This window comes from Aulostomus chinensis, chromosome 8 (genome assembly GCF_037954235.1).
Source record: "Aulostomus chinensis isolate RoL2024-O1b breed Wild chromosome 8, RoL_Achi_v1.0, whole genome shotgun sequence".
Classification (NCBI taxonomy): domain Eukaryota; kingdom Metazoa; phylum Chordata; class Actinopteri; order Syngnathiformes; family Aulostomidae; genus Aulostomus; species Aulostomus chinensis.
In genome coordinates, this window is record NC_141327.1 from 28,771,872 (window position 1) to 28,783,037 (window position 11,166).

Here is an 11,166-nt window from a genome sequence, read left to right on the forward strand (position 1 = left end):
TCAATATACAAACCTGGGTGGCTGCATCGCTCCTTAATGTTCCAGTTCATTTATAACTGACAGTTGAAATTTTTCATCTGACAGACTTTAAAAAAAAATGACCAATGAGGTGCCAGCTCTATGGAGCGTCCCTTCACACGTGGAAACACGAGCGCGCTGCTCCCTATTTTAGCCTGTTGTACTCATCTTAAATGCATTAATAATGAAAAGCATGTGTAACGTGATTTGTCATCTTAGTAGTAAAACGTGTGTGATGTTTTTTTCATAAAAAGGAAACAAAAAGGATCATATTAAATTCATAAAGTTTGCTATCCCTGCACGCCAGTGGGGGTTGAGGAGTAAAAATGCGTCTGACGATGGTTTCTTCAAGACGTCAAACATAGACGGGGGAATCGCTGATCACTCTGAACAGACACCCAAGACCAATCATCATTGACCAAATGAATGACTGCATATTCCTGAACATCTGCTACATGATCAGCCTGATAGGTGCTGAACTGCAAAGAGTATTTTATCAAAATTAAACCTCATAAAACAGAACGAAAAAAAATTCTTAAAAACACAATAAAACAGACTCCTAAATGTAGACTGACTCCATCTGAGAGAAGCAGAAGGCCGTCTGCTCATTTCCATCCCAAATTCACCAGAAGCAACTTCATCCAGGATCACCCCCCCCCCCCACATTGCAGTCTCACCTCCTCCCAAACACACGCACGCGCGCACACACACACACACACACACACACACACACACACACACACACACACACACACACAGCAGCAGCAGCAGCAGCAGCATCTCTTACCCATCTGTGCTTGTGTCAGAAGCCTTTCAGAGGTTCATGGTGGATAAGAGCCCTGCTGGTCGGAGTCTAGTCCGCTGGATGTGCCGCAGAAGCCGCTATGCCATCGCATGGGTGATGCTGGAGACTCGGTGATCACCGGGGCCGGTCTCTCTCTCTCTCTCTCTCTCTCTCTCTCTCTCTCTGGGTTACTCTATAGTCATCTCGCACGATCCTGGCATGTCTCCGTATTTTATCCCGAACAATGATGATGCCTCTGCCCTCATTCTTCTTCTTCTTCTTCTTCTTCTTTCCTCCAGCGTTTATTCTAACGATTGGATGATGAGACTAAAAAAAAGATTAAAATGAAGAAAGAAAGCTGCGTTGGTTCGCGATTGGATGATCCGAGCGGCGCAGAGAGGATGGAGAGATGAGGAGGGACATCGGGGGGAGGTGGCGATGAGGGGATGATCACCGCGGTCTGCCGTCCTATTCGCCGTTTTCGCTCTTGTTTACGAGCCGCTGTCGCCTCCTCCCATCGTCTTCTCCGTTTCTCCCTCCTTGTAGATGCGTCTCCCTCGCTTCCGTCCTCCGCGCTGCACCCGGTGTGACGCCTTTTCCGCTCCTAAGAAAACAAGATCCCCCCCTCGATCTCCACTCGTTTACCCCCTTTTCATCATTTTCCTATCGGTCGGGCAGGTTGGGAAGGAGGAGGAGGAGGAGGTGGAGACACCCTGTGTGTGGAGGGGGTAAGTTGAAGGGGGAGTGAAGGAGGAGTCCCGGAGGAAAGCTCCTCCCCCGTTATGCTGTTTTAACGGCAGCGGACTGAGGGGGCCGCCGACCACGTAGGAGGGAGATATGAGGAAGGAAATATGAGAGAGCGCGAGAGGGACGGGAGATGGGGGGTGCTTGTGCAGAGACTCATGCCGAGAGGGCTGCAGTTGGTATTATTGCTGTGATAATTGGGGGGAGCTCAGCTACAGACCCCAAATTTATTCATCTACATCATTTCTGCAGGAAAAAAAACAAGAAATCTGCACCAGAGCCCCCACATGGCTGCGATCCTCACTACACAAGCGACCAGAAACACAGCAACAAGTCCTCCAGCCCATCAGTCTCTGCTCCAACCCCACAGTCCCAGCAAGCTGCAAAATGACCAGCTCAAAACTCACGCACTGGCCCTCAGCAAGTGCACCATCCTGTCAATACAGCTGGCAAAAGGCATTAAAGAGTAGCAACCGCTCCCTCCACCTCCGTATACGGATGCCCTCCCCTTCTAGAGACGTGACTTCCTACTTTCCTGTGGTCATATGCATGTTACACGTATGATTTTTTTTTTTAGGCGTTATTAGTTGCCAGATTTTATAGATTACAGTTTCATTGCCATCATGAAAGGATAAAAACTGAAGCACAGGTGTAAACAGTAACATTCACTACATTTCATGAAGTGGTCCTTTTCACTGCAGCCATTTTGATTCACCACTGCAGGGTAAGCAGGTGTAGTTGTGGTTGCACTGGAATGGTAAAATAGAAAATGGCCATAATTAATTTTTCCCTGCGATGACATAGATACAGCCTCTGTTCCAGTGGATAGTAGTGAGTAGGTACAGGTGAGCTCACCTAATGGAGCCTTCATTTATGGTATTATTTACAGCGCCTATAAAACAGTATACAAGTCCCTGTATCCTGAGATCAACCTTAAATATTTATAAGTTGCAGCTTGGAGATCATGGCTACTCTCAGGAGAAGTAAACATAAAATGAACCTGAGTGTGATCTGCAATTTCCCCTCAATTGATTTGCATACAAATCCTCCAGTTAATTTCAGGTTAAAACACAAATGTGTGTTTGAGAGTGTATCGTTCATCAGTTATAAGGCCAATTACAGTTCTAAGAAATCAAACTGCAGTGCTCTGGTAGAACCGGGAATTCAGCGATCAAGCACTTCCATGTAACCAGGTTGTTCTGATAATAACTTGTAAAAAACCACAAAACCCCCCCCAAAAAAACCACGTTCAATTCAGGCAATAATCTAATTATTGATGAAGGGATACTTAGACAGAGAAACTATAGATTAAATGGAGCCTATCCCAGCTGTCTGGGTGAGAGGCTGGGTTCACCCTGGACGGGTTGCCCCTCCATGGCAGGGCCATCAGACGCAATAAGGAGTTCAGTATCTTGCTCTAGGACACTTAGACATGGTCACCGGGGGAAGTGAGGATCGAACCAGCCACCCTTTGGTTGCTAGACGGCAACACTACCTCTGAGCCATGCAAACCCCATCATCTCCTCCCCCAAAAACATTTCCTGAGGTGTCCCCCAAGGTTCAATTCTGGGTCCCCTTAGTTTCTACTTTCTCCCTCTGGGTGACATTGTCTTCAAATATGTTTAATTTGTATACTGAACACTCAAAGTTCTACATCCTGATCAAGCCCTGTGAACGGTCTCACAGCAGCTCCATAACTATTACAGAAATGTAACCCTGGATGTCAGGCAAGAAGAAACCAGACTTTGAAAAGCTTCGGTAAGCCGCCAGCCAGAATCTGTGGCGCTATCTCTGATCAGGACACATGCTTTTAACCTGACATTAAAAAAAAGGTCATCCAGTGATGTTTTTATCATCTGAGGAATATGTCCAAGTTTACGTCCTATTCTTTAAGCCTCACACTTGGACTGTAACTCCCTTCATACGCCCGTCTGAGCCGCGTACCGTTAGTTAAAATGCAGCACCTTGGCTTTTAACCCAGCCTGTACACGTCTGTGCATTCCGGCCTTGACTTGCCTTTTAACATGAGGACTGATTTTGAAATGATTTTGCTTTCAGAGCCAGACACTGGGTTGGCTCCTGCTTATATTCTGGACCCTTTATTCCACTACGAACCAGTATTTAGTCTGAAATCCACCAGTACGGTCCTGCTAGCTTTTCCAGGGTCGAGGCTGAAGCAATATGGTCAGAAGTCAGTTTTATCGGATCAATGTTATGATCAATTAACATTCTTATGACCATCTCCCCTCGACTTTATATTGATTGATTCAATTATTGTTTCTATTGTTATTTCGTTTAACTCAAAGTGGATGGATCTAGATTCGTTTTTATGGAGACGAGGTTCAGCTAGGACAGATGAGCTGTTAACTGTGGGTGGCCAACAACTTGTTTAATCTCTATCGGTGGTCTAGTAGGGGAGGAACAGTTCCAGTTGGATTTGATTGAAAGGTAACGAAGAAAAACAGAAACAATGAATGATTTGTGAGCTGACAGATTTGGGATGTGAATTCAGTGGACAGCTACTGTTGGTCCGACATCCAACGGTTCTAATTTTTTACGTTAAAGATGTTTTCATATGCATTTGAACGGATAGCGGTGGAGGGCAAACAATCCCTTGTAATCATTGTATCCTGACATGGTCCAAGGGAGGTTATGACTACAAACTGAGATACAATTTTGTGCACAAAATAAAACTGAGAGACTGGACTCAACTTCTCCCAGAGCAACACAACAACTCAATTCATGCATGCAGACAACATGACAAAGGCAGACAAACTTAGGACTCTTATATCGTCAGCATTCAGACCTGATGCACCACAGTTTAGCAAATCACAATCAGGGTCACGCAGAATTAACAATACACACCCACATTTATTTATGGACGCAGGCGTGTGCCGACACTCGGCACTTGTGTAGCAGGAATTCAGTCAGCTGTTTTAACCTTTTGTCAAAAATATTATCTTGATTTCCTGCGGGGAATTTTCTTCAAGTCCTCGATGGACTTTTATCACATGGAGGAGAGCAAACACCCACACCACGGACACGAGGGCCGAATCAATCAATGCAAGAGATGGATTTCAACCATCACAGTTACAACTCACTAGCCAACGCTTGCCAAATCACTGAGAATTAATAGAAACTTGAAGTCGGCCTACAAAATACAGCATGTGCTCAGCAATCCAAATGAATATGCTCTGTAATTTTCAGCCTGGTCTTCAAGCTGGATCGTTTCAAAACCCCGCAGACTCTAAAGGCACAAGTCTGGGATGTTTTCCAGCTTTTGTTTGTGGAGCCTGTGTTTGCTAAAGTTTTGCAGTGCAATATTCATTCTAATCACAACAGTAATGATGTTATAGCTGCACCAGCTACCTCTCATCTGTTACGCAATGTGGCCCCAATGGACTTCACAAACAAACTGGAACTTTTCACAATTACAAGCGCTCATCTTCCTCTTCCTGCTTCAGGAATAAAAGGTGAAGAGGGTTGGTCTGTTGACATTTTGTGGCAAACATTACAGTGACTCGACTCAAACTGAATCTGTGATTGCCTTTTTAAACCTCTTTGGACCGTAAATGTTTCAACTCTAAAATCTGGCAACAAGACCACAGCATGAAGGAGGAGGCTGAACAACAGAGATATTCAACCTCCCCGCCTCCACATCGCCTCTTGTCCATACGTGCGGCAGGGAGGAACTGGGACCCAGCTCTCACAGATGATTCTGAAAACATGACAATCAAGACTTTAATCTGGAGAATTATGGAACAGATTTAACTGGCCAAGCTTCCCAGTCTTAATGAAAGGTTAAAGATATGAGACACGTGTGCCTGCTTCATCATCAGTGCATTACATAAAACTCTAGAGCCAGGAGATGGTGACCTTTCCTTAGCATAAGGTATTTGGAGTTAAGCTGAAGCCTTTGGTTCACCAAAAATAAAATGACTCTTTGTATTCTTACTTATCAATTTATCTTACTTACTTATCTTATCAAATCCAATTGTTTTTTTCTTGCTGAGGTGGGTGCTTACAGAGAAAAATCCAATTTCATGCAATGTGGTGACATCCACCCATCAAACAGTATTCAACACTGAGTGGCACGTGTCTAAGAACGAACAAGCCATTCGCTAGCTAACCAAAATGGTATGCTACCCTGTTTCTATTCCCTGAAGTCCCGTGGTGAGGGACCCGCTGGCTGGGTGGTGCTCATGTTCATGAGAGTGGGATCTGTGACGGCTCCAGTGAGGAGGACTGCTTCAGCCACTGCACGGTCCTGACACCCACTGCCGTCCCAGCGGTGTCCACTGCCGCAGGCTCACCTCAAGCTGCGTTGCAACACACTCTGGACACGCCCATTTTTCGGGGTTGCGATGTAGTTCCTCTCAACAACATTTCCATCCTGTTTCCACTCAGAAATATGTTATGATTGCGTGTTCCACCGTGAGACTCTCCTCAAACTTGTCAAACTGTTGGAACTAGTTGGAAAAGATCTGACCACGTGGAGTCCAGTTTTCACCGTCCCCCGTCCTCTCGGCCCAGTCAATAACCGTCAGAAAGTTTGGTGAAAACTGGCCTCATAGTTTAGTGATGACGTTGTAGGTGTATCATATGCGATGGTGCTTTAATTACACTCCCCAGCGGTCAGACAGATTTAATCACTGAATATGAGGTGATTCTGTGCAGAGCAGTGAGTTTGTTCTCGGCCTGCACTTGATGCTGTCGCTGTGAAGAACAGCATCTCTTCACTATGTTTTAAATTGCATTCCCTCCAAACAGTCTACCAGAATGAGAACATAACCTTCACGAGCAGCGAGAAGTCATCAGTCGCCAAGACAGCGGACACAGCATGACCACAGAACACAATAACAAACATCCAGTATTTCAGGGGGAGCTCTTTCCCTGTTTTCCAAAGGTTGTGCTAACTTACTTCTTACTTACTGGACAGATGCGACGGTCAATCAATGCGTTACCAGAAAGAAAATAAGTTTTAAAATTAATCTGTTAAAAACCCCACTGTAAATCTAAAGCCATTTCCTAGAGAACATCCACGATGAGCAGGCTCGGAGGAGCTCCGAGGCTGGTATTTCTAGGTCAGGTTTTGGATGTCATAGGGTATTCAAGAGTACTTTGTTCTTTGTAATGGTCAATAGTCAAAGTTGCAAGCAAACACAAAGGGAACACAAACTAAACTGACAGGACACGATCCTCCATCTCTGCTTTATAAGGTAAGTCTCAAAAAGCACAAGACATCTGCAGTGATGCTGCTGTCTTCATTATGCTCACAGCAGGAATTCACTGACTGGACAGATCACAGCATTTCTCACTCACAACTAGAATAGTAGCACACACACACACACACACACACACACACACACACACACACACACACACACTCAAATCAGCTCATGAGTGTAAATGGAGTCGAGTATTTACCTTCCACTAATTGCCTTCTTTGCAGAACTCTACAGCTCGGCTCCAGGTAAAGCTGCTCTGCTCTGCTTCGGCAGGACTCCTGCTTCCAGGTGAAATAAGAACTTCCATTAAAGGTGTGATGCGTGTGTGTGTGTGTGTGTGTGTGTGTGGTGGGGGTGCACAAACACAGCAATACACACCTCCCTTGGTCAGAAATAATAGGATGGTGCCTCATTGGCTGTGTTTGGCCACTCCCACAAGTGCACGCTGCCACTGTTCACTTATAACTCCTTCCCACCAGGATAATCTACAACCGACATACACACCAGAATGAGTGTGAGTGTATGTGTGAGAGAGAGAGAGAGAGAGAGAGAGAGAGAGAGAGAGAGAGAGAGAGAGAGAGAGAGAGAGTAAGCAAAAAAAACAGGAACACAAATGCATTACGCATCTTGCTCAACATTTCCTCGTGAGTTTTTCAAGAGCCATGACTAACAGTTTCAGGTTACATGACGGCTGATGTTTGACTAAAGGATTGGCAGTAATTTTCTGGAAAATTTCCAGCAATTTTCATGGGAACTGAGGTTTGGGATTTTGAGGAGTTTTTACCATTTTTTTCTGAAAGAGATGGAAACTTTCCAAGAGAATTGATTGAAATATATGGGAATTAATGGGAAAGAAGGCTCTCAAATGTGAAAACCCTGCCAACAGAAATTAAACTGACTCCAGATATTAAAGGAACACATCCACTTCTGGCAAAGAAAGTTTATTTGCCATCCTCCCCCAGACAAGAGGACAGATAAGGCCCCTCTGTCCTCTGCGCTGCACACTAGTCTGCTATGCACAATGAATGGTGGTGTAGCAGATCTCCATGAAAAGTCGCCAAATTTTTAACCAAAACCATCTTAAATCAAACGAGGTTTGTGAACAGCGTTCATCATGGAATAAAAAATTTCAAAGGCTTTTAATTGAATAATCAGAGTCTGAACTCTTCTCCTGACTGGGCAAAATAATTTGCCACAGCACCTCGAAACGTCTGCCCGCGTAATATGGGTTGATTAAAACTACTGCTACGAACCATGGCCGATTTAAACCTGATCTCTTTGATGACTTTTGTCAGAGGTATGCTAAAACTTCCCAGTCACTGCCATTCATTGCGCTAAGCTAATTAGCATGGCTCTCAGCTCCCTAAGGCACCACAGAGAGAAGGGCCTCTGTCTTCCTCTCTGGTTCTGGGGATGATGGACAGTAAATAACCACATTTCCCAAAAAGTGGGCGCATTCCTTTAAGGGTTTTCATAAATTTTTAGACGCTGGTGTTAGCAATATCAGAATTGTATCCAGTTTTAATAAAAAATAGTTGGACATGTCATCTTTATGTTTACAACTGTACGTAATCTTTTCTCTTTTATTAAACGCCAAACAGCGATCATCTGTACACAGAACATCAGTACTTCAACAGGCGGAGGTGGTACTGTCTTAACTTGCATGGTTCCTATCAGATAAACTACATAAATACATGAGTAATACTTCTGTGGTATTGCTGTTTCCTACAAATTACTAAAACTGTACAAGGAGGAAAAGAGGTAATCGGTTGGTTGCAATTTGCTGCCTCGCCGCTGGATGGCGCTGTAAATCATACGTACTGCTCTGTGGTTAGAGAACCCCACTTTTGAACTCCAGAACCTGAAAACTCACGTTGCTGTCACTGACAGAGCTCCTGCAGGAAGACGCGGTTGTCAGCACTGTCACTGAGTGACCGGATATCTGGCTCCACGGCGCCATCTGATGGGCTGTCTGAATCACACACCAAAACAAGTCAGAGTGAGGGCTTCAGTTTGGCGGTTTCTTGCTTCAGATAAATAAAAAAAAAACAGCTGAACTATGAAGGAAGTAGATGCTCAGAGGCACAGCAGCCTCGTCCTGCTAGAGCGTGAAGCATTCGAGGCGAGCTCCTTTCCTCTTGCATGTTGCAACCTGCTCATGTGAGGTTTTCTAGAGATGAAGCAACAGATGATCAGGGCTGACGAAAACTAATGAATCTTTTTTTTTGTCTTCCCGTCCATGATGCAAGCCTGACTTGCCGTAGCAGGTTATAGGAGGCTCTCGCAGAATCCCATTTGTTAGCTGGAACCAGACGAGGTAACAGAACGAGACGTATGTTGATCATGTGACCGCATATAATCACAAATCACACCATGTGAAATTCCAGTATGCAAACTGCTGGAAACCTGAATTTCCCCAAGGGACAGGAGGATGAAAACTATCTATTCACAATTTAGTCAGAGGAAATAGGCCTGATGATTCGTTTACCTCCCCCACTCTGACATCTGCTGTCACTCATCCAGGCCTGACAAGACTTCGCTGGTACAAGAGGAACACAACGGATGCCAGGGGGAGGAGTTACACTTCATTATCAGACCTCGCTTCCTGTCTGTAAGACTGAATTAAGGGTGTAAATAAAACTGTTTGTACTGACAAATTAGTGTGCGTGAGCACTTCATAGACGAGGCCCTCTGGCTGCACTTGTAGTTGAGGAGTGTGTCTGGGGGCAGCGTGTCATCGTGACAGCTGAGTTTAACCTCTCATCACTCCCCCTTTGGACTGTTTTTTTTTTTTTTTAAAAACTATTCATTTACTGCAAGGAGCAATTATGATAATTAAACCCACTCTTCAAGAATTGGGTTGTGGACTGAGTAGAGAGAAAACACCAATTACCCCTCAAATGAGCATCATTAACTTATTAGTAAGTGCCTTTTATCGGCTTTGATCCCAAGTTTCAACACAGCCCTGAATGGTGAGTTCAGGATTCCACGTGAAACTATTAATCTTCCTTTTATTGCTTTTCTGTGTTTCTTATCGCTTCCCTAATTAGGCAAATTCCATAACAACGTGAAGATAATTTAGGGAATAAGATGAACTCTTGACTCCGGGGAGCAAGATTTGCACAGTTATTCAAAAAATGTTATTTAATCTGTTTTGCTCTCATTAGAACAGCTGGGAGATATTCTGTGAAATTCACTGGAATCTACAATAAATTACCTCAATTCTGCAGAATTCACAGCTTGCATGTGTGCACATCTGTCGTGCGCAGCTTGAGTAACGCTTATTCCTATCTGGCAACTCCCGCTCTTCCTGCCTGTAAGTTACTCTGGAAAACAGGAAACTCCATCAGTACGAGGCTGGTGTGAAGAAAAGTCTGACACTGAAAGGTTTAACCACAACATGTCAGAATCCAATATCCTGAAAATCAATTAAAATCAAGAATGGACACGCAGCAGTGGAGGATTAATGAGAGGGTGCATAGTTCAAAACTTCCCGTCGGCTGGCTGAAACCACGGCAGCACATTGGATGTAAAATTCCAATCTGGAGTTTGATGAATGGCTCCATTCGTTACAACAGGCACTCGGCTCCTCCAGTCGAGCCTCGCCCCAACCCAGCCCTCCTCGGCCCTCACCTGTCACGCGATGGTCGATTATATTTTTACCTTGGCACGTTATGAACTCAGTCTGCTGCCACTCAAGTCTCGGTGTTTCCCATCCATCAACGCCATGGTACCAGTAAAGTTCACATTCCATCGCAGATCCAGCAGATGATGTCACGCCGTCGAACTGACAAAGGGACAACTGGAACACCTCCATCCAGGAACGCCAGAATGATTTGGTGCCACATGACGCTGGCGTTGTTTGGTTCTGTGCAAGTCAAGCGCAGATGTTGGGACGTTCCAGGATGCTGCTCACCGTTACATGACGCCTGCCTCATTTTGGGTTTACAGAGGGATAATCTGAGCACCGATAGAAGGTTGGATCTTGGTATTTGCAACATCTACTGCAGGTCTGCTCCTCCTGACTCTCCCTTTTGACCCTGATCGAGGGTCCACGGACTCAGGATGTTGCAGTGTGTAAACGTTACGATTCCCCTCCAGGCAAATTCTGATCGGTGTTTTTGGGCTTGACTGACTGAAGGTTCGCGCTCTCTCCAGGGCCGAGACTTCCTTCTGAGTGCTGCAGCCCTTCAGCTTCCTACAGTGAGATGCTGCATCTGACACATCAAGCACAAGATTTCCTGCCTGAGAAGGCCTGACAGTGTTTAACCTGATGAAGATACAACTGTGAATAAGACACTGCCAAGCACACAGCGTTTCACAACCTTAATCTGAACAAAGTCAGAGTGAGCGAGGAGCAATCAGATGAAGACATGTTTACACCTTATTCAC

At 44.9% G+C, this 11,166-nt stretch overlaps 1 protein-coding gene across 3 annotated transcripts in view; it reads right to left on the minus strand.

The window, feature by feature from the left end:
- mgat3b (beta-1,4-mannosyl-glycoprotein 4-beta-N-acetylglucosaminyltransferase b) overlaps positions 1–10,817 on the minus strand; it is a 60,643-nt gene extending 49,826 nt beyond the window's left edge. Inside the window, exons 1-5 of one of the 3 annotated variants that reach the window (XM_086212292.1) lie at positions 10,438–10,817; positions 9,992–10,100; positions 8,648–8,746; positions 7,153–7,259; positions 6,974–7,074 (exon numbers count right to left, since the gene is read on the minus strand). The gene's annotated coding sequence lies outside the window, so the exon portion shown is untranslated. Of the gene's footprint in view, positions 1–805; positions 1,544–6,973; positions 7,109–7,152; positions 7,260–8,647; positions 8,747–9,991; positions 10,101–10,437 lie in introns of those variants that run through there. The other 2 variants (XM_086212293.1, XM_086212291.1) reach the window with 2 other exon arrangements.
- Between the last annotated feature and the right edge of the window lie 349 nt (positions 10,818–11,166).